At 33.0% G+C, this 12,129-nt stretch overlaps 2 long non-coding RNA genes across 2 annotated transcripts in view; one reads left to right on the top strand and one right to left on the bottom strand.

Annotated features, from left to right (window-relative positions):
* LOC120598651 (uncharacterized) overlaps window positions 1-12,129 on the bottom strand; it is a 212,874-nt gene that overhangs the window by 167,486 nt on the left and 33,259 nt on the right. Inside the window, exon 2 of the long non-coding RNA XR_005651683.1 lies at window positions 1,944-1,995. This is a non-coding gene — a long non-coding RNA (uncharacterized LOC120598651). The remainder of the gene's footprint in view (window positions 1-1,943; window positions 1,996-12,129) is intronic.
* The window catches only part of LOC120598648 (uncharacterized), a 27,451-nt gene continuing 21,001 nt past the window's right edge, over window positions 5,680-12,129 (top strand). The window contains exon 1 of the long non-coding RNA XR_005651681.1: window positions 5,680-5,944. This is a non-coding gene — a long non-coding RNA (uncharacterized LOC120598648). The remainder of the gene's footprint in view (window positions 5,945-12,129) is intronic.

The raw sequence follows: 12,129 nt of genomic DNA, 5'->3' as shown, positions 1-12,129 counted from the left end.
AAGACAAATATACATTTAAAATAAGTATATTAAATAACATGCTTATATTTATGAATAATTGCAATAAATATTTAATTGCCAAACATTTCTATTTAAATTAGTATGATGAATAAAGAAAAGGAGACAGAAGGAAGAAAAAATATTTTTTTAATTTGTATTAAAAGTTTAAGAGTGAAGGGTGTATTCACTTTTCTGCCTTTGTAGAGTACTGCACATATCATTCAATTGTCTCTGTTCAGTTAATATTTTGCTGAGCTTATGGATCAAAATTTAGAAAATCCAAATCATTACTCAAAATAATATTGCCCTTAAGGTATGTTTCAAACTTTATTTCTATAAAGTTGTCTATATATTGTGTGATATTTGAGTATATACTATAAATTTCTTCCAAAGAAATATGTTAAATTAGCATTGCACGTTAAATCAGTGCCAATTATATTAACTGCATTACTTATTATTTTAGCTTTAGTACTCAGCAAAAATAAATAAATATTAGGTATACATAATTTGACAATTTAAGTTCGGCGATTTTAAATATATACACATGTAGTAAATGGCAAAACTGTGATTCAATTCAAAATTTCATGGTCTATGAAACCAATGCTGTGTTTACTTGACTATATTGAACATACTATTCTATAATATTATTCATTTTCTGCATTTTTTTGATTCATCTCTCTGCCTCCACTTTTTCTGCACGCACACCATTGTTTTCCTATTCAGTCTATTTTGTTGCTCCCTCCTATTTTTTCCCCTGTATCACATTTACCTTTTCATCTTCCCTAATTCCTTTCACTACTTCTTAAATATAAAACTAAATTCATTTTATAAAACAATTATTTATACAATTTATAAGATAATGATTATTTCTACATTTTTGAAAACCAAATACCAGTACATAATTTGTTTTTTATAAACTTGTGGTTTATAACTTTGTGTGACTAATTCCTGACAGGCTATGAAATAGATAAAATCGATTAAAGACATGTACAATTATTTAAAAATGAAATTTCTTTGCCCAAAGTCCTGTGGAGTATTCATTCTCAGGTGACCAAGTTCCTACCATAAGATCTCACTTATCAGAACTTGCAGAAAGACAATCCAGGTAGTACAATAATCTCTAAATTGATCTATCTATTCAAAGGTGGTTGTTAGTATTTAAATCAGAGGATTTCAACTCTTACATCTGGGTAGCAAGGGAATAACAATTATAATTCAAAAACAGACTAGAGCCAGAGTGGCTGAGGATGGCATTTTGAATCTTTGTGAATCTCCACAAAGAGTTTTTTTCTGAGATCTGTGGAACTACTTTAGACACAGAATATCGATTTCAGTCTCCTTGAAAATTTCCATTCCTATGATTTCTCTTCTTGATTTTCCTGTGTATGTCTGTTTCCATTATTGTCCCAAATGCATCCTTGAACAAATTCTATTTCCCTTTACTTGAGATAGCAAGATTATCTTTTTGCAATCAAATAAACCCTAAAATAATTTGGATTATATATTTGTTATGTAATTTTTTTCATATCAATTGCTGCCCGGGGAAATACATCCTGCTTTCAATCTTGGCCAACATTTTAGAGATCATTTTGTACTGCCTGGAATATTTCTCACTGAACACACTTTGGAAAAAGCTAATGGTACCTAATCTACAAAGTAGGGCCCGTTACCATGTCTCCGTGAATATGATATACTACTACTGAGAACAGCTCATGGGCCTACCATTTGCAGATTATATATGACTAATATTTGCAAACAAATATTAGTCATATATAATAGTCGACTGATGGAACTACTTATGTTCTAATAATAAATGCTAATTCTTATGTAATTTCCTGCTCTCCATGCTTTGCGTATCAACTCACTTAATCTCTAAACGATCTTTTTATACATATGAGGAAACTAAGGCAAAGAGACATTAAGTGACCTGTCAGAGGACTAACCAAAGAAAGTAGTGCAACTGGTATTCTTCTCTAAGCAGCAGAGCTCCAGGGTCTAAAGAAAAGTACATATGTCTATAAATTAAAAGATGATTTAAATGAAAAAGTAAAGTATAATAAGTTATATACTTCTATGAAATGAATTAACAATTCAGTCAAAATTTTTGACATTTAGCTGATTATTTGTAGAAAAGTATATGAGGAAGAAATTGTGTGCATGCTCCATAGTCGAAATAGGCCCTAGTTCAAACTGCTTTACACCAAATGTCTCAGATCAGAGTAATTAACAGCAATTACTTAACAGGAATTACTATCATATATGACACGAATAGTTATTACAGGATTTGTTCTGTTTAGCACCATAGTACACACACATGTGCACACACACATGTACACACACACACCATATATATGTTCATGCATATAAATGCATATGTCTATTATTTTATTATTGGATTAACATGTACATGTCCATAAACACCTTATGTCTTTTACATTTAAAGATGTTTCAGAAATATTTTATATCACAAAACCTATTGTGATCTCTAAAGAGAAATACAGTGTTTCTCTCCAAAAAAAGAAAAAACAGAAAAATCAAGATAGCAGGCTACAAGTAAAATGGCAATTTTTATTTGATATTTTACATTTAAAGGGATTAGGAGCAGGGAAAAATTCTAAGTAAAAAACTCTTTTCTTCTTCAAAAACGTTTGTGTACTTCATAAGCTGAAACTTCCTGAGGACAGATGAACACCTGCTAGGATTTAATAGTTCATTCTTAGACACTCTTCCTTTTAGTTGCAAATTTCTGCTGTTCATTTCAAGTATGGTTTTAAACTTTGTGTTTTTACTTTTAAATGAAAATTCTTTCTACTCTTTTTGATATGCTGATATCTTGTGATAGCATACCTTTTATTCAAACTATAGTGAATACTTCCTCCCTAGTCTCCTTTGCCTATATTTTTATTCTCCCAAAGGCATTCCCTTGAAATGTTATACATGACCTTAATACGTGCCTTTTTTTTTTGTAAACCTATGAAATTTAAAATCTTTTGTAGCTATGATCTCATCTGATTCTTTCCCACTTTCAAGTAATTACTGCATGGTTATGAAATATACATTTAGAATAATTTCTTTTTGTTGAATTCTCTAGTTTAGACAATGTAATTGACCTCTCAGCAACCAGGAAATCTTTTTGGTTTATTTTTAGCAATATTTGTCACCACCAGCTGTCGAGGTAGTTAAAATGCCCCTGGAGAACACTGTTAAACAGTGATAGCGAGTGTTGAATTTCAAGTGCAAAATTTCACAGCATTGAAACCTGTGCTGTGTGCCTAGCGGTTCCACCTCTAAGCATGGATCAATATTGCTCTTGTTCTGTCTTAAATAGAAATAGTGTCAGCAAACTGTGATCAAAATCACATATAATCTCTTCTTTTATTAAATAAAACTATGACAAATATTCTTGAGTAATAGTAGATAAACAACAGTGATTTTATAGATAACACCAATACTTTTACATGACTTTCAGAAAAAATTTCCTCTTAAATAAAAAAAAATATATTTTTTGAAATTATTGAAAGTAGGGATAAATTAGGTCAACATGCAACACAGGCACTTTGTGTTTAAAATTAAATACTAAAGTAAAAAGGATGAAGTAATTATAATTTTTAAGTAAGTAATCTGAAAGACAATTTTAATCTTTAAAATTAATTAAATGTCTGTTTAGTCGCATACGACTAAAGACTGCTATAAGTAAATTTTAGAAAATAGAGTTTTAAAACATTTTCTCATAACTGGTTTATAGTTGGTAAATTTCATGAAAGAATTACAAAGGTGAAAAACACATAGTTTTCAACTGCTTTTCTTCATCCGCTAAAATTAATTGAGCATAAATTGTTAGCAGTTGGACTTTGAAGTGGGATGAAACGAAGACACAGGTACATATTTTAATGAACAATGATGTGTGAAACGAATCATAGCCTTGTCAACAAGATAATGGTGAATTATAGTCTATTCATGGATGAAAGGCTATGAGACAAGTGCATGGAGTAGTCTGTAAAAGACTGTGCCAGTTGAGGTTCATATTTGAAAAAGTGAAAACTAAAGGAACTAAAGGAAGCTCATAGCTTTCAGGACAACCCATGTAATAAACACACTCAAGTCCTGTTCTGAAAATCGATAAATAGAACATTTTATTGATTTTCTATTGCTGCTGTAACAAATTTACCATAAACAGTAGCTTAAGATAACATAAATTTATTATTCTACAGTTTGTAGGTCAGAAATCAAACATAGGTCTCACTAGACTAAAATCAAGATGTGCTCATGGCTATGCTCCTTTCTGGAGGTTCTGGGGAAAATTTATTTTCTCCTTATTTGGATTGTTGACAAAATTTAGTTTCTTGTGGGTGTAGGTCTGAAATCAGCTTTCCCTGTGCTGGCTGCCAGCTGAAGACTGCTCCCAGCTTCTAGAGGCTGCCTTTGCTCCTTGGGTCATGGTTCCCTTCCTCTATCTTCAAAGCCAGTAACAATAGGTTGAGTCACTCTCATGCATCAAAACTTTTCTCCTTTCCTCTTATCTTTCTAAGTCAGGAAAGGTTTTCTACTTGTAAAGGCTCATGTAATTAGATCGCACCAACCAGGATTTCAAGGTCCCTCCCTCTTCTTAACCCTACATACGAAGTCTCTTATGCCGAATATGGGGACATATTCACAGGTTTCGGGGATTAGAGCATGGACATCTATTGGCTTTGGGCAGGGGGGTATTACTCTGCCTACTATGACTCTTGACACCGATTACTTTATCCAGTATATTAGTAAACTAGGACTGACAAAACAAAATACCACAGATCGGGGAGCTTAAACAATAGAAATTTATTTTTCTCACAGCTCAAAGGGCTACAAATCCAAGATCAAGATGTCAGAATATTTGGTTTCTTTTAAGATTTCTTTCCTTGGCTTGCTCTGTGCTCACATAGTCTTTTTCTCTGTTTATGTATATGCCTGGTATCTCTTTTTGTATGTCCAAATGTTCTTTTAGAAGGACACCAGCCAGATTGTTAGGGCCCACAGTAAAGACCTCATTCTAATTTAATCATCTCTTTAAGGACCCTATCTCCAAACACAGTCACATTCTGAGGTATTGGGAATTGGGATTCAATTTATGACTTTGAGAGATACACAATTCAGTCCATAATGAACAGTGATTTTAGGATTCGGCAAGCTAGAAGGCAGTTTAAAAAGTTACTTCTCCAAAGTGCAATTAAGGAAACCAGTAATAAGATAAAACAAGTGGCTCAGGGTTACCCAGGCAGCCTACTGTATGTCAAGAACTCCAATCCAGTACACATTTACAGTGCAGACTTATTTTTCTAATCTGCCATGTTACCCCTTGATGCAGTGTATAATTTTAATACATATATTGCCAAATTTCAATAGCAGGGCTTAGTTTTACAGAACAAAAACTTCAAAAACAAAACAAAACAAAACAGTAATGTATTACTGTATACCGTGGCTTCTGAATATGTAACACTTTTTAAAATTTTATGTATATTCATAGGCTTAAATTTCTGACCTGTTCTCCTGAGGTGTTATATATCTCTATCTATCTATCATCTATCTATATCTATCTATCATCTATCTATATCTATCTATCTATCATCTATCTATCTGTATTATAGAGCCTGACATACAATCATGAAATGACTCTGGTTCTGACTTTAAATAATACACACTGAATTGACAAGGAAACTGAAAATCCCAGTTCACTGTGGTCGTATGCTATAATTTCGGGTGGCCGAGGCTTCACACAGGAAGGGAACGCAGAGTAGAAAACAGCGGTTGACGGATACAGTCGGACAGCTTATTAGAGGAGGTCACATTAAGTTTTTCTGGTGAAGGAAAGGAGGTGAGTGGAGAGAGAAAATGGAGAGAGTGCTGGGAATTCGGCAACTGCAAGGAGCAGAAGAGAGAAACAGAGAACTGCCAATTTAAAGAATTACATGTAAGTAGTTGTTCTACCCAAAATCCAGAGTACTAGGAGTGGATTAGAGAGGTAGAGAGAGGGGCAGCGGTTGGGAGATGAGTGCCTTAGTGGATAGGTATGGAACCAGATACATAAACAAAGTCGTCAAGATGAAAGGCCTAACATGCTCTCAAAAAACCTTACTTAGGATGTCATCTTGAAAGCAAATGGGAGTTCCTGAAGAGCTGTAAATAGATAAATGGAACAATCGCATTTACGTTTAATCAAAACAAGTCCAGTTGGTGGGTGAAGGAAAAATAGGAGTGGAATCTGAGAGTATGAAACAAATTAAAAGCTGAAGGAATAACAAAATAATTAACACTAATGGTCATATCAGTTATTTTAGTGGATGCTTAAATGATGCACTTCTTTTAGACTTAACTTTTTGAGAAGGTTTTCTTTTTAGCTTTATTTTACTAAGGAGGAAACCCAAATATAGTGATTTAAATGATTTTCTCCAAACAAAATATCTAAGTGAAGTGAAAGAGGTATGATTTGAGCTCTGGTGATCTGACTTCTGAGTTCATGTTCTTAAATACTATACACTCATACCCTTAACGGAGGTAAGATATTGAAATAAAGAAAAGTCCAAAGGACTCAAGACACAAAACCTGTTAATAAACTGAATTTGGAAAATGAAGGAGAAAAACAAGTATGACACTTTTTTATTTTTTGCCTCGGGAAACTCATCTTTATAGAAAATTTCAATGAAATTTGTGTATGCCTGAATTGCAAATGTTTTCATATTTACTTTTAATTTGGTGGTTTGCGTTCTTCTTTCTGTCTGACTTCAAATTCTTCATGGATAAGGATTAAGTTTTATTTTTTATTTGTAAACTCCAAACCTAGCTTATAGTGTGGTCTTTCCATATAGTGGATATACAATATTTTTATCAATGGGATATTAGTCTGAAATCTTTGATTTCAAGGACCAAAACCTCAATTATTATTTACAAATAGAGAAAATTTAGTAATTCTATTAATTAAATTTGGGCAAAAAAATTTAGCACTATTTCTGGGCAAATGTATTCCACGTTTTAAACAAACAAACAAACCTCCAGGTTTGCTTTTTCTTACTTCTGCATTTACTGGATGTGAGCTGCAACTAAATTTATTGTGGGCTGGCTTTTCCCATATAATGTGAACAATGATACTATGAGTGAAATAAAACAATCCTGCTAACCAGTAATGCTTCCATAAATTAGGATAAAAAGAAATTTCCCCACAAAAAGGATTATATCTTTTTCCTGAAAAAGGAAAAATATTTATATAAAGTAAACGATTGCTAAAAAAGATTATGTCTAAACCTACCACAATGAGATGACACATGCATTACTCTGATAAAGATATTTTTATTTTATAGAGAAATAAGACCTTAAGAAAAATCTTCTGTTAAACTAATTATAAAAAGATCAACCAAATATTCGAAAATGAAAAATTAATTTGACATTTGCCACAATGTAAATAGATGCTCTTAAATCACCTTACCTAACCAACAAACTTACTTTGACACTTAAGACAACATTTTGCAGATAATTTTTCCTGAAATATCCATCAGGGCGTACTTCTACTTGAAAGCAGATTTTCTACAATCATCTTGCTCCTGTATGGACATAATGGCCAATTTATAACACCTGTTCTTAAATATTTTTAGTTCCAGATGGTCTGTTCTAAATTTTATGGGGCTGAACTTTAGATCTAAAATTGCACATATCTAAGTACTTAACTAAAATCAAAACTCTTTTTTGAGGGGAAAAATAATATATGCTGCCCAACCACATGTTCTCCGGTGTCCTGTGTCCTTTTAAAAATGAACTAATCTATCTGAAGGAAAAGTCCGGTCGAAGTCCTAAATTTATAGAACAGTATATCAATACTACTACCTACATATATATTCCATAAAACACAGGAGTTACCCTTTACTTACCAAGATAGAATATGGACATATCAAGCTCTAGGGAAGCCATGATTTAGCTGTGAGCTTGTGTTTTCTAATGCTTGCTTGACATATTTCAGATCTTAAAGAAACTCTAAGTGCCTGACATTCTACCCTTTGACTAAGGTAGATTATTAGAAAGCAGTTTATATATCTTCTTTATGTTAGTCTCTGTAGACATACACTCATTGAATGATGGTTAATGTCTCAATTTTAGCTTTTAAAGAGACATAAGAAACTAAAATATTTGCCAAATTTTGTCATATATGACCAAAAATAGCTTTTATAAATATCAAGTTGATAAAATTCTTCCAGAAATCACTTCTAGTTGAAAAGCTAGCCTAGCTTTCCTAATATAATTGATTAATCAGACAGTTTAGACTGATATACAATTAACTTTAAGCTAACTTTAATAACTTTATACTACATAATTTTCCAATACTTTTTCTAATTAGTTTTTTCCAATATATCTATTTAATTAGTCCCCCCCCCCAAAAAATATACGTTTGAATTTGTGATGGTTAATTCAATGTGGCTGGGCTAGGGGATGCCCAGATAGCTGGTAAAATATCTCTGGGTGTGTCTGTGAGGGTGTTACTGGAAGAGATTAGCATTTGATTCAGTAGATTAAGTAAATTTGAGATTCACTTTCTTCAGCATTGGCAAGCATTGGCCAGCATTGGCCAAGCCACTGAGTGCCAGAGCAGAATAAAAAGGGAAGGAAAGGCGAATTATCTCTTTCTACTTGAGCTGGAATGTCATTCTTTTCCTACCCTCAGATACTGGCTTCTCTGATTCTTAGGCCTTCAGACTCTAGAACTTAGAGCAGTGCTCCCCGCTCCCTGCCCCGATCCCCCTTCAAGTTCTGAGGCATTGGGCCTCAGACTGAATTATACTACCAGCTTTTCTGTCTCTCCAGCTTGCAGACTACAGACTGTGGCACTTCTTAGTTTCCGTAACCAAATGAGAGTCACTTCCTTTATGGATGTGATAACAGACATAGAGACATTAAGTAACTTGTCTGCCATCACTAGTAAATTTCAGATTCTTTCGTGAGTATAAGTCATGCCAATTTCAGTAGTTATATGGCTACTCTACCTCTAAGATATTGGAAGTTAAGGATGAGATTGAATGATTAAAGATGCAAAAGTCTTAAACAACACCCTGCCAGTCACTCCATTATTCTCGCTGAGGACAGACACTCTGGGTTCAAGAATTGGTTTCAGAGAACTCAAATATCAATTTAAAAGAACTCAATACACTCATAAAAAAACTCAGTAAAGTGAAGTTTAGCTTTAAAGCATAAGTGGGGTCCACCAATGTAAATCTAAATCATAAGGTCTGAATTCATAAGCACAGAGAGAGAGAGAATGAAAGAGAGAATTAAAAAATAAATTAAAAATAAATAATAACAACTGCATACCACAAGAGAGAAATAAAAAATGTATGGGTTTGAGTTTTTTAATATATGGTTAATGCCCTGGGCTCTAATTAATTGTATCAGTAACTTCTCTTCCCTTGAGGGATAGTTAGAATGATGATTAGAATAAGAATCAGATAGCTAGAATGATGATTAGAATAAGAATCAGAAAGCTTCTCTCTCCTTATATTAAACAAATACGAATTTGATTCTTAATTAGTTACCTACCAATAGTGTGATCCTTTGACAAATTACTTAATTTAATTATTTCATTAATTACACATGAATCTAAGATGATAATAAAAATTTTACTTTAGAAATTAATGAGTGTAACTGTAGCACTTAGCCCATACTAATTGGTTAATAAATGTTAATTACCTTTCCTTCATTGTTTTGGTCTTCAAGAAGCCCTCAGTCAGAGGATAAAGTTATCATCTACCAGTATGTCTAATAGTGTCTTAAAATTTTCCATTTTCAAAGAGGAAAGATACTGTAAAATTCAGTATTAAAGAAAGTTCATGAAAACCAAAATATAACATTGAACTATTATTCAACTAAGTTCTTATGTAAAAGCTTCTGTGTCAAAAACATTTTCTTGTAAAAACATAGATCATTATTTAGTACATTCCATTGCACTTAGCATTACTTTCAACCAGGACCACTGATATCTTGAAATTACTAATAATTTTTTAACAAAGGGTCTGCATTTCTATTTCCACAAATTATATAGCTGGTTCCACTCCCACCTATCAAAATAGAGATAGCTGGCACTCTCCACCTTACTCTTCCAGCATTAATTAACATCAAATTCATCAAAATCCAATTAATTCTATTTGTTACACATAGAAATTGAGAATCTCAGAAAATCACAACCTTATTAGTGTTCATTAACATTAAATACATTTGACAATATTTTTTTTTTTTAACTACTCTGCATCCCTAAGGCAAGAAGACATCTCCAAAAATCTAGGCTTTAGGATGTATTTGGTTTTTGAAAAATTTTACCCCTAGCAGTGCCAAGACTCACATTCTAAGTATTTCCACTTTGCCATATGCTTCCTCAAACACTTCCACATCAGTTATGTTGTAAAGTCTGTATGTAAAGAAAGGGAAATTGAGTAATTCTCTCCATTGCTTTCCTCTATGTGCATGCATGCATGTGTTTGTGTGTAGCATTTCTTTATACTAGTGTTTTAGTGTTTCACTGAAAACTTTTTGGGACATGTTTTCTAATTTCCATTCTGTAAAAGGACATAATACGTTTTACTACTCTCAATCAAGAGAATAAAAGGGGACTATAGAAGCTTTGCATTGCTCTCTTTTCATAGATCCTCAAATACGAGATTAAAAAATCCATGTGGCTGACTCATTTGCACAGGATCACAGACTCTAAAAGCTAGAGGTACTCTAGATTAGTCAGTGCCTATGTATCCAGTGAAAGACTCACTTCGGTAATGCCATAGGCAATTAAAAAAAATGTTTTCCCTATGCTATACTCTAAATCTCTGTGACTGTTTGCAATTACTAATTCATACTTATTCATCCCTTCACCCTTTTTCACCCAGCCCTCTTATCCTCCTCCCCTCTGGCAATCACCAGTTTGTTCTCTGTATCTGTGAGTCTGTTTTTGTTTAATTTGTTCATTTATTTTGTTCCTTAGATTCCGCATATAAGTGAAATCATATAGGATTTATCTTTGACTTATTTCACTCATTGACTTTTTTAAACAAAAAGTTCAGTTTTATTTCTAAGAGGTAATCTGCTATAAAACAAAACTTTCAAAAAGCTCTGTAAGTAATTGGGTGATCTAATATAATACGTGCAAAGGTAGAGAAGCACAGGTGCTATGGGAATTTATAGGAGAAATGTTTGGAGAATTAGGAAGAGCTGGGCTCCCAACTTAAGTTGCACTTAGGATGAGAAGAGATAAAAATTATGGGTTATATACACACTCCCCGACTCATGATGATTTGACTTACGATTTTTCAATTATGCGATGGTGTGAAAGCGATACACATTCAGTAGATGCTATACTTTAAGTTTTGAATTTTGATCTTTTCATGGGCTAGCAATAGCGGTACAACACTCTTTCATAATGCTGGGCAGTGACAGCAAGTTGCAGCCTCCAGTCAGCCACGTGATCATGAGGGTTAACCAATTGATACTCTAGCGTACTGTGTTATTAGCATTTTTTAATTTTAGTTCAATGCTTCAAACATTCTTTAAGCCCAGTGTGTTTTCAGTTGTGTATATTAACAATGAATAGCCATATAATCATTCTTTCTTCACTTTCGGCACAGTATTCAATAAATTATATGAAATATTTAACACTTTATTATAAAATAGGCTTTGTGTTAGATGATTTTGCCCACTGTAGGATAATATAAGTGTTCTGAGCATGTTTAAGGTAGACTAGGCTGAGCCTTAATGGTCAGTAGGTTAGGTGTATTAAATGTATTTTTGACTTATGATATTTTCAACTTAACGATAGGTTTATCGGGAGTAACCCTATTGTAAATTGAGGAGCATCTGTATAAATTAAGGAAAGCATTAAATGCTCGAAACCAAAGCTAAAAAGGTGTATTTGAGAAAGTGACAGGAATTTAATATGCCTTGAGAGTGGAGGGTGGAATACAAGGAGATAGCTGAAGAAAGGAGGCAAAAGTAGAGCAAGAATATAATCACTAGGAAGATTCACTGTAGGCTATTAAATCATTTAAGCTTTTTCCTAAAAATGATAACACTGGAAAGGTTTTAAGTAAAGCATTAACAATTTTATGCTTCAGAAATTCTACTATGGCTTCACTA

The sequence above is a fragment of the Pteropus medius genome, unplaced genomic scaffold (genome assembly GCF_902729225.1).
Source record: "Pteropus medius unplaced genomic scaffold, Ma_sr-lr_union100, whole genome shotgun sequence".
Classification (NCBI taxonomy): domain Eukaryota; kingdom Metazoa; phylum Chordata; class Mammalia; order Chiroptera; family Pteropodidae; genus Pteropus; species Pteropus medius.
This window is presented reverse-complemented; position numbering and strand designations above follow the sequence as displayed.